The sequence below is a fragment of the Lissotriton vulgaris genome, unplaced genomic scaffold (genome assembly GCF_964263255.1).
Source record: "Lissotriton vulgaris unplaced genomic scaffold, aLisVul1.2 SCAFFOLD_430, whole genome shotgun sequence".
In the NCBI taxonomy this organism is placed as follows: Eukaryota; Metazoa; Chordata; class Amphibia; order Caudata; family Salamandridae; genus Lissotriton; species Lissotriton vulgaris.
The window spans coordinates 492,695-504,152 of record NW_028251530.1 but is presented as its reverse complement, the minus strand read 5'-3'; positions in this window follow the sequence as shown (position 1 = coordinate 504,152).

The window sequence follows — 11,458 nt, the reverse complement described above, 5'->3', positions numbered from 1 at the left end:
AATCCCCCAGGAAGTGGGAGCACACCCAGGAATCTGGGTGGGTTTACTTTTGGAGCCCAAGGGGACCCTGGCCTATCCAGGTCCCCATCCCCAAATGATCTTGTTTATGAGACTGGCATGGGGTTTGCCAACTTCTCTGTTTGCCCAAATACCTTGAGCAAATATAAACAAGAACCCATCATCAATGGTTTGAAAGTTGAAGCTTTTAGAGACACAGGGGCTAGCATCACCATGGTGGCTGACTGTATAGTCCCCTCTAAGCAACTTTTACCAGGTGCCACATACCAGGTAACAAACATTGATGGTATCCAAACAAATCATCCCATGGCAGTAGTAAGTCTCAGCTGGGGAGGTGTCACTGGCCCAAAGAGAGTGGCAGTGTCACCAAACTTGCCTGTAGACTGCCTACTGGGCAATGATTTAGAAATCTCAGCCTGGGCTGAGGTTGAACAGGAAATCCATTCTAGAATGGTAAACTCTAATGGAAAGGTTAGTGGGGCTGTACTTGCTATAGCCCCAATCCAAGATGTCCTTCCTGAAAAGGTTGGTAGGGCTGAGCAACTCTCTGCCCCATCTTTACCAGAAGCTCTTACAAGACAGAATAGCAAAGCTGTTATGATAACAGCAGAAACCCAAACTGAGTCTCCTCCTGAAAAGGTTGGTGGGGCTGTGATGGCCACAGCCCAAACTCAAACAGATATGTGTGTTGTGAAGCCTGAAATGATGGATCACTCCACCCAAACTGAGAGCATGGAGGAGGAAGAGAAATCTCCCCCTCACCAGACAGTAGGACAGGATCAGCCTCCTCAGGGAACTGATCTTACCCCTGATGAAGGAACTGCCCCAGAGGTTGTTAGGCCTGGCCTGGCAGAGCCTCTGATGGCAGTGGACCCTTCTCAGGTGGGATCCAGTCTGGAGCAGGTAACCTGCCCCTCTCTACCTTGCCTCAGTCAGCCCAGGGCTGCAGAGGACAAGAAGGACAGTGAGACCCAGAGGGCCCCCTGTCAAATAAAGCACCCCCATCAACAGATTAGGGGCACCAAAACTAGTAGGCCTAGTAAGGTGAAAACTTTAAAAACTCCTGAGGGAGCCCCCTTAAAAACAGTTAGGGACCTCCCACAGATGGATTCTGTTGGGCACAGCCAAACCTGGGACCCAAAGGGCCCAAACCTGAACTGTCCCTCCAGCAAGCCAAACAGAGGGATCCAGCCTCCAGCTTTAGGTAGCCAGAGGTTGACCCTGAGAGCTCAGTGCAACTCAGTTGAAGAAAGAAAGGCACATATGGTGGAAGATAATTGGAGGAAGTTGAGCCCAAAAATAGTGGAGCCTCACTTCAATACTCCATATCCAAACCAGCCTTTAACTTTGCATAAACACACCCAAGGTAGTGATTCCCTATGGTGGAGACCCTCTAATACCCCTAGGGTGAGGGACTGCTTAGTGGACCATGAGACAGGGGGTACCCATGCTAGTGCAGGTACTTCCTTATATGGCCACTCAGGCAATATAGGCTTACCTGGCCAAGGATAGCCTTATCTCCTTTCGTTTGGGGGGGGGGTTATGTAGGAAGGTGGCTACCTGACTATGGTTACCCCAGATTTTTTGCCCTGTGTTTAGCTGGTTTTCGACTTAGTTGGCCTGGTTCCCTGCTAATCAGGGCCCCAGGCTATCTGCTCTCTCTGTAAAATGGATTCCATGTACCCTAGGTGCATAACTAGATTGGCTTGGGTCACCTTATCAGCCCCTGTACAGTGCACTATAGGTGCCCAGGGCATAGGTGCATCCAAGGCCTACCAGGGGCTGCAGCATATCTTTTGCCACCCCTGGCTGGCTATCTAAATTGACACAACTGGCTGATCACTCAGCTGGGGCAAGTGGGTGTAATCACCCCTTGCTTAGATATAGTATACCTATATCTAAACCTATATCTGGACACATATATAACCTGTGAGCCACTCCTATGGAAGGCCTCATCAATCCTGGAGGCAGAGTGCGTGGTTTTATGTGAGATTAAGCTCTGGCATGAGCTGAGCCTGTCTGCAGCTGTCGGGAACAACTCCCTAAGCTGATCCGGGATAATGCCATACCATATACTCTTAAGCGCCTTATAATCCTCGCGGTTATATAGCAACTTTGGTTTGGCTTTATCAAAACATGTCGTGTAAGGTGTCATACGAATTGGAATACTACCCCCTCGCCAGTTCTGGCGACGGGGGTAGCATTCCACCCTTCTAGAGGGAGAAGACATGTTACTTTGCTGAAACGCGGTTGATTTAAAATGAGCCTCAGATCCACAAAATGGATGCCCCTGCCACAGACACGGGTCTGGCCTCCTGCTGCTGACCGAAACCCGGCAGAGGAGGCCTGGACAAAGAGTTTCCTGTCACAGGGCGGTGTCAAACCACCCCAGACAGGAGATAGTGGATTGGAGTAGGGAGGTTTCAAAGAAACCAGACACTGCCTGGGGAGCACAAGGCTGCCCCTTGCAGGATCCGGCCAAACCGGTTCTGGGGCCTCCCAGCCCCTGTCCCAGCGCGGCCAGGATCAAAGGAGAGGGGTGTAACCACCCCCTTCCTGGGTCCCACCCATAGGAGGGGACCTAGCAGGATGTCCAACCCCCTAGATTCGAATAAGAGGGGGAGCAGTCCCAACGGACTTCAGATCATCCTGAAGAAACATAAGAAACGAAATCTGGACCCTTCGACTTTCTACACGACGTGAGAAGACTGAAGAATCTCCCTTGTGGTCAAGGAGTGACCACCCTGTGCAAACAGGCACCATCCAGCCCTCGACCCTTGCTTTGTTGCAGTTCCCGCCGGAACTCGAGCGACAGAGATCGACGAGATCAAGCTTGCCTGCCTTCTACCTGCCCGATCCACAGTCCCTGCAGAGCTGAGACCCGTGGAGGCGACCGGAAGCGTGGGGCACGCCATCTTGAAAAGGCCACGAGACGCTGACCGTGCAGCCCACGAGTGACCCTCGAAGCTGTACACCGGGGTTTGAGAAGCCCCAGCCCCGAGCTCCACTTGCACCAAAGCTCACCCCTCCACACTCGACGAGTGCTGCGTGGGGCCCTTCTGCCTGTGTGTGCTCGACGCGTTGGCCCGGTCACTTGCCAGCTGGCTTGTGGCCCCTGTGCCGACGAAACTTGAAATCCGACTTGCTTTTCTGGTTGCTCCAGATCTGCACCAGCTCCTGTGAAAAGGAGCACCCACTCTGACCCTCCTGGTTCGAGTGATAAGCAATCTCCCGGTTCCGCGTGGATTGCTTTTGCCAAGTGCTGTTTGCTACAATCTTCAAGCCGACGGTGCTGACGGCGAGAGCCTACGTGGGACAGATCGTGACCGGCTCCTGGACGTCGCAGATGCCCCAGAGCCCACGTGACAGCGGAGAGAAGCCTATCGACAACCGCCTGATTGCGCCCGACATTGCCTGGTTCCGTCCTGGTTCCACCCTGGTCACGGCTGAGTGACCCAGACTCTGTCCCCTCTGCTTTCAGGTACTTTTCTACTTCGATCCACCCTTGGATCGCACCGGACACTTCTGCTTCACAGCGCCTGCAGCTGCAACAGCTCCAAGCACCAAGAACCTGCGTGACAGAACCCGACGCCACTTCGACCCTGTGCACCCACGGCCTGTGGGTGAGGTAACTTTGCAACGCCGGTGTCCTTACACTGGCACACACCTCTAGGGTCTGTGTCTGAAGTTTTGTGTTCCTAGGTTCAGCGGAAGTATCATTTAATTCACTTTAACTAACTTTTACGCACCATTGACTTTACATTGGTGCGCGCCGCACTTTCCGTGCTGCACCCGTATCCTGTGGGCTACTCCCGACTTCTTCATTGCTTGTCCTGACTGCTCCCAGCGAATCTCTAGGCCCTAGGCCTAACCATTGCTCGATAAGTGTTACTTATACCATTTTTTTAGTATATGGTCTGAGTGGCCCCCCGCCCTCAGCCATAATTGTGCCAACTTTATATGTTTAACAGTGCTTTTGATTTAACGCTTGTGCCCCTTTCCTCATAAAGAGTACTGGGGAGTAATTTAGAAATAAATACATATATTTTTACAATATATACTTGTGTGGTGTCCTTTCATTTGATTACAGGATTGTATGTGGTAAAACAGCTCGCTTAACACGACCTCTTAAGTTTAGCCTTTAGGCTGCTTAGTCCATGCTACCACTAGGATAGCTTGTCTAACAAGGTTGACTTACAACCAGACATCTTTGGGGTTTGTTTGGACTGATACCCAGTGGTTCCAGAATTGGAAACACTACATATCAGGCCAACTTCCCACAGGTGTAATCACCCCTTGCTTAGATATAGTATACCTATATCTAAACCTATATCTGGACACATATATAGCCTGTGAGTCACTCCTATGGAAGGCCTCATCAATCCTGGAGGCAGAGTGCGTGGTTTTATGTGAGATGGAGCTCTGGCATGAGCTGAGCCTGTCTGCAGCTGTCGGGAACAACTCTCTAAGCTGATCCGGGATAATGCCATACCATATACTCTTAAGCGCCTTATAATCCTCGCGGTTATATAGCAACTTTGGTTTGGCTTTATCAAAACATGTCGTGTAAGGTGTCATACGAATTGGAATACTACCCCCTCGCCAGTTCTGGCGACGGGGGTAGCATTCCACCCTTCTAGAGGGAGAAGACATGTTACTTTACTGAAACGCGGTTGATTTAAAATGAGCCTCAGATCCACAAAATGGATGCCCCTGCCACAGACACGGGTCTGGCCTCCTGCTGCTGACCGAAACCCAGCAGAGGAGGCCTGGACAAAGAGTTTCCTGTCACAGGGCGGTGTCAAACCACCCCAGACAGGAGATAGTGGATTGGAGTAGGGAGGTTTCAAAGAAACCAGACACTGCCTGGGGAGCACAAGGCTGCCCCTTGCAGGATCCGGCCAAACCGGTTCTGGGGCCTCCCAGCCCCTGTCCCAGCGCGGCCAGGATCAAAGGAGAGGGGTGTAACCACCCCCTTCCTGGGTCCCACCCATAGGAGGGGACCTAGCAGGATGTCCAACCCCCTAGATTCGAATAAGAGGGGGAGCAGTCCCAACGGACTTCAGATCATCCTGAAGAAACATAAGAAACGAAATCTGGACCCTTCGACTTTCTACACGACGTGAGAAGACTGAAGAATCTCCCTTGTGGTCAAGGAGTGACCACCCTGTGCAAACAGGCACCATCCAGCCCTCGACCCTTGCTTTGTTGCAGTTCCCGCCGGAACTCGAGCGACAGAGATCGACGAGATCAAGCTTGCCTGCCTTCTACCTGCCCGATCCACAGTCCCTGCAGAGCTGAGACCCGTGGAGGCGACCGGAAGCGTGGGGCACGCCATCTTGAAAAGGCCACGAGACGCTGACCGTGCAGCCCACGAGTGACCCTCGAAGCTGTGCACCGGGGTTTGAGAAGCCCCAGCCCCGAGCTCCACTTGCACCAAAGCTCACCCCTCCACACTCGACGAGTGCTGCGTGGGGCCCTTCTGCTTGTGTGCGCTCGACGCGTTGGCCCGGTCACTTGCCAGCTGGCTTGTGGCCCCTGTGCCGATGAAACTTGAAATCCGACTTGCTTTTCTGGTTGCTCCAGATCTGCACCAGCTCCTGTGAAAAGGAGCACCCACTCTGACCCTCCTGGTTCGAGTGATAAGCAATCTCCCGGTTCCGCGTGGATTGCGTTTGCCAAGTGCTGTTTGCTGCAATCTTGAAGCCGACGGTGCTGACGGCGAGAGCCTACGTGGGACAGATCGTGACCTGCTCCTGGACGTCGCAGATGCCCCAGAGCCCACGTGACAGCGGAGAGAAGCCTATCGACAACCGCCTGATTGCGCCCGACATTGCCTGGTTCCGTCCTGGTTCCACCCTGGTCACTGCTGAGTGACCCAGACTCTGTCCCCTCTGCTTTCAGGTACTTTTCTACTTCGATCCACCCTCGGATCGCACCGGACACTTCTGCTTCACAGCGCCTGCAGCTGCAACAGCTCCAAGCACCAAGAACCTGCGTGACAGAACCCGACGCCACTTCGACCCTGTGCACCCACGGCCTGTGGGTGAGGTAACTTTGCAACGCCGGTGTCCTTACACTGGTACACACCTCTAGGGTCTGTGTCTAAAGTTTTGTGTTCCTAGGTTCAGCGGAAGTATCATTTAATTCACTTTAACTAACTTTTACGCACCATTGACATTACATTGGTGCGCGCCGCACTTTCCGTGCTGCACCCGTCTCCTGTGGGCTACTCCCGACTTCTTCATTGCTTGTCCTGACTGCTCCCAGCGAATCTCTAGGCCCTAGGCCTAACCATTGTTCGATAAGTGTTACTTATACCATTTTTTTAGTATATGGTCTGAGTGGCCCCCCGCCCTCAGCCATAATTGTGCCAACTTTATATGTTTAACAGTGCTTTTGATTTAACGCTTGTGCCCCTTTCCTCATAAAGAGTACTGGGGAGTAATTTAGAAATAAATACATATATTTTTACAATATATACTTGTGTGGTGTCCTTTCATTTGATTACAGGATTGTATGTGGTAAAACAAGCTCGCTTAACACGACCTCTTAAGTTAAGCCTTTAAGGCTGCTTAGTCCATGCTACCACTAGGATAGCTTGTCTACAAGGTTGACTTACAACCTGACATCTTTGGGGTTTGTTTGGACTGATACCCAGTGGTTCCAGAATTGGAAACACTACATATCAGGCCAACTTCTCACACGAGGGCGAAGAGGAGGACGAGGAACCAGAGACATCTGGGGACGAGGCAGACAAAGGTCCAGTCATAGTTAGTCAGCTAACTCAGGACAACTTAAGCCGGCACGAGTTTGGTACTAGGAGACCCCTGGGGCCTCTCTCGGGCCAGCTTAACATTGGGAACGGACGAGTTAGGTCTCTGTCGAGAGGCTCTAACAGATCCGCTCGAACCAATGGCTCTCGAGGTTCTGCTCGAAGAGGGATGACATCACCTCAGAGGAGAATGTACGAAGCAAAGGAGCGGGAAGTCAATCTGCGGATCGAAAGGGAAGAACTTGCCCTAGCCAAAGAGAGACTCGCCTTTGCCCGAGAGCAAGAGTTGAGTGGGACGATTCCCACTGGTGGCAGCATTCCCCCACGGGAACCCAGGAGTTTAGACACTAAGCACCTGAATAAGATAGTGCCCCCCTTTAAGCAAGGGGACGACATCCACAAATGGATTACTGCTTTGGAGCGGGCCTTCACTGTACAGTGCGTCCCCCAGAGTCAGTGGGCAGCTATCTTGTGGCTCTCCTTTGAAGGTAAAGGTAGAGATAAGCTCCTCACTACTAGAGTCGAGGATGCTAACAATTACCAGGTCCTGAAGAACACACTGATTGATGGGTTCGGCTTAACCACTGAGCAGTACAGGTCGCTGTTCAGGGATACCCAGAAAACTCAGTCTCAGGACTGGTCTGACTTTGTCGATTGTGCCACTAAGGCTTTTGAAGGCTGGCTACTGGGAAGTAAGGTTACTGATTTTAAAGGATTGTACAATCTAATTATGAGAGAGCAAATCTTAAATAATTGTCAGAACCAGTTATTACACCAGCACCTGGTAGACTCTGATCTGACCTCTCCACAAGAATTGGGTAAGAGGGCGGACAAATGGGTCAGAACCAGGGTCAGGCCTAAGAACCAGGGTGGTGACCAAAAGAAGGAATCGACCAAGCCTCAAGAGAAGGGTGGGAATAAATCTTCTGATCAAACCACAGGGCCCCAAAATTCCTCTGAAAAGGGTGGGTCCCCAACTTCTCCCAAAACCCAAAAGAAACCTTATTGTCACACCTGCAAACAGGTGGGCCATTACAAAACTGACAGCAGTTGTCCCAAGGCCAACAACAATAAGGAGAACATACCCCCAAATAAAGCTTCCCAGCCTCCTGTTACTACTAGTAGTAATCCCCCAGGTGGTGGGAGTGCCGACAAGAATCTGGGTGCATTTTCTTTGGGAGTGCCTGGGGACTCTGGCCTAACCAGGTCCCCGGACTTAGACACTCTTGTCTGTGAGACTGGCATGGGGTTTGCCAACTTCACCGCCTGTCCCAACACTTTGGGCAGGTACAGACAGGAGCCCCTCATCAATGGTTCAAAAGTTGAGGCCTACCGAGACACAGGGGCTAGCATCACCATGGTGGCTGAGAGCCTAGTCCCCTCGAGGCAACTTATGCCTGGTGCCACATACCAGGTAGTGAACATTGATGGAGTGCAGAGAGATCATCCCATAGCAGTGGTAAATCTCAGCTGGGGAGGTGTCACTGGTCACAAGAGAGTGGCAGTGTCACCAAACTTGCCTGTAGATTGCCTACTGGGGAATGATTTAGAGACCTCAGCCTGGGCTGAGGTAGAGCAAGAAACCCATTTTAAAATGGTAAACCTCCATGGTAAGGTTAGTGGGGCAGTGGTAGCCACAGCCCCCGTCCAAGATGTCCTCCCTGAACAGGTCAGGAGGGCTGTGCCAGTCACAGCCCTATCCCAGAAAGATGCCTTTCCTGAACAGGTTGGCAAGGCTGTGATGGTCACAGCCCAAACCCAAACTGAGTCCCTTCCTGAAAAGGTTGGTGGAGTTGTGATGGCCACAGCTCAAACTCAGACAGATAACAGTGTTGTGAAGCCTGAAACTATGGATCACTCCACTCAGACAGAGAGCACTGAGGAGGAAGAAAAGTCTTCCCCCTCCCAGACACTAGGTGAGAGCCAGCCTCCTCAGGGAACTGACTCTACCCCTGGTGAAGGAACTGCCCCAGAGGTAGTCAGGCCTAGCCTGGCAGAGCCCCTGATGACAGTGGAACCTTCCCAGGTGGGACCCGGTCTGGAGCAGGTAACCTGCCCCACTCTACCCTGCCTCAGTCAGCCCAGGGCTGTAGAGGTCAGGGAGGCCAGTGGTGGACCCCAAAGGGCCCCCTGTCCAAAAGAATTTCCCAATCAGCAGATTAGGATCACTGAAGCTAGTAGCCCTAGCCAAGTAAAAATAAAACACACTCCTGAGGGATCCCCCTTAAAAGTAGTTAGGGAACTCCCACAGCTGGACACTGTTGGGCACAGCCAAACCTGGGGCCTAAAAACCCCGAACCTGACCTGTCCCTCCAGTAAGCCAAACAGAGGGACTCAGCCTCCAGCTTTAGGTAGCCAGAGGTTGACCCTGAGAGCTCATAGCAACTCAGTACTGGAAAGAAAGGCGCATATGGTGGATAGTGATTGGAGGAAGTTGAGCCCAACCGTAGTGGAGTCTCACTTCAGTACTCCATTCCCACACCAGCCTTTTACTTTGCCAAAGCACACCACAGGTAGTGATTCCCTATGGTGGAGACCCTCAGATACCCTTAGGGTGAGGGGTTGCTTAGTGGGCCATGATACAGGGGGTAACCATGCCAGTGCATGTACCACCTCATATGGCCACTCAGGCAATATAGGCTTACCTGGACAAGGACAGCCTTATCTCCTTTCGTTTGGGGGGGCTTGTGTAGGAAGGTAGATACCTGACTATGGTTACCCCCGACTTTTTGCCTGGTGTTTTGCTGGTTTTCCGACTTAGTTGACCTGGGGCCCTGCCAATCAGGACCCCAGGCCCACTGCTCTCTCTCTAAAATGGATTCCATGTACCTTAGGTACATTTCCAATTGGAACTGGGCCACCCTGTCGGACCCTGTAACTCAGGGCATCGGTGTACCCAGGGCCTACCAGGGGCTGAAGCATGTATTATGCCACCCCTGGATGGCCATCTAAATCTGACACAACTGGCTGCACGACAGATGGGGAAACGTAGCGTACCCGCTCGTTGCTTTAGGTATAGTAGCCCTATATCTAACCACACAATGGACACCCGAGTTCCTATCAGACACTCCTATGGCAGGCCTTGACAATCCTGAAGGCAGAGTGCTTGGAATCGTGTGAATTGGGTTCTGGCCCGAGCCGAGCCCGGTTGCAGCTGGCGGAACCAAGACCCAATGGCTGTTCCATGATAACGCGTGCCATATCGGTAACTTCGGTATTGCGTTATCCAGACATGTCGAGTAAGGTGTCATACGAATCGGGATGCTACCCCCTCACCAATTCTGGCGACGAGGTTAGCATTCCGCCCTTCTAGAGGGACACGACATGTATGTAACTGTGAACCCCGGTTAAAGTTAACTAAAGCCTCAGCTCCACAAAATGGATGCTGCCACCACAGACACGAGTCTGACCTCCTGCTGCTGGGAGTCCTTCCAGCGAGGAGAGCTTGGACAAAGGGTTTCCTGTCGAGGGCGGTGTTCGCACCGTCCCAGACAGGGTTTGTGTATTCTGGGTAGGTAGGGCTTTGCGAGAAGGTGACTGCGGAGTGGCACCCCGGTGCTCAGTACGCATCTGCCGGTCAGAACCAGTTCCAGGGGCGCCAGCCCCTGACCTGGGGACAGTCCGGCAGGGGAGAGGGGTGTAACTACCCCCCTTCCTGGTCCCACCCTTAGGGCAGGACCTAGTCATGTACCCACCCCTTTCTTTAGGATAAAGGCCGGAGCGGGGACCCTTCCAAATTAGATCATCTTTGAATCAAGAATACTTTCTACGAAAGGACTTCGAGACTCTTCTCAAGATTTCTCCCTTGTGGCTAAGGAGTAGTCACCCTGCACCAGCGGGCACCATCTAAGAACTCTGCGGTTTGCTGCAAGTCCTTCCTCAAGGAATCCGACAGCCCAGCTCGACGAGAACCGGCTTCCCTGGCACCTCTGACCTCTACCCACGTCATCAGCTCAGCTGTGATCTGTGGGTGCGACGAGACCTCGAGGGACCGGCCATCAACAAAACCTGCACGCTTTCTTAATCAGCACGACCATCGAAGCAATTCTCTGGTGAGTGCTCTGGGGTCCGAGAAGCCCCGACTGTGAGAAGTTGGCCTGATATGTAGTGTTTCCAATTCTGGAACCACTGGGTATCAGTCCAAACAAACCCCAAAGATGTCAGGTTGTAAGTCAACCTTGTAGACAAGCTATCCTAGTGGTAGCATGGACTAAGCAGCCTTAAAGGCTTAACTTAAGAGGTCGTGTTAAGCGAGCTTGTTTTACCACATACAATCCTGTAATCAAATGAAAGGACACCACACAAGTATATATTGTAAAAATATATGTATTTATTTCTAAATTACTCCCCAGTACTCTTTATGAGGAAAGGGGCACAAGCGTTAAATCAAAAGCACTGTTAAACATATAAAGTTGGCACAATTATGGCTGAGGGCGGGGGGCCACTCAGACCATATACTAAAAAAATGGTATAAGTAACACTTATCGAGCAATGGTTAGGCCTAGGGCCTAGAGATTCGCTGGGAGCAGTCAGGACAAGCAATGAAGAAGTCGGGGAGTAGCCCACAGGAGACGGGTGCAGCACGGAAAGTGCGGCGCGCACCAATGTAAAGTCAATGGTGCGTAAAAGTTAGTTAAAGTGAATTAAATGATACTTCCGCTGAAC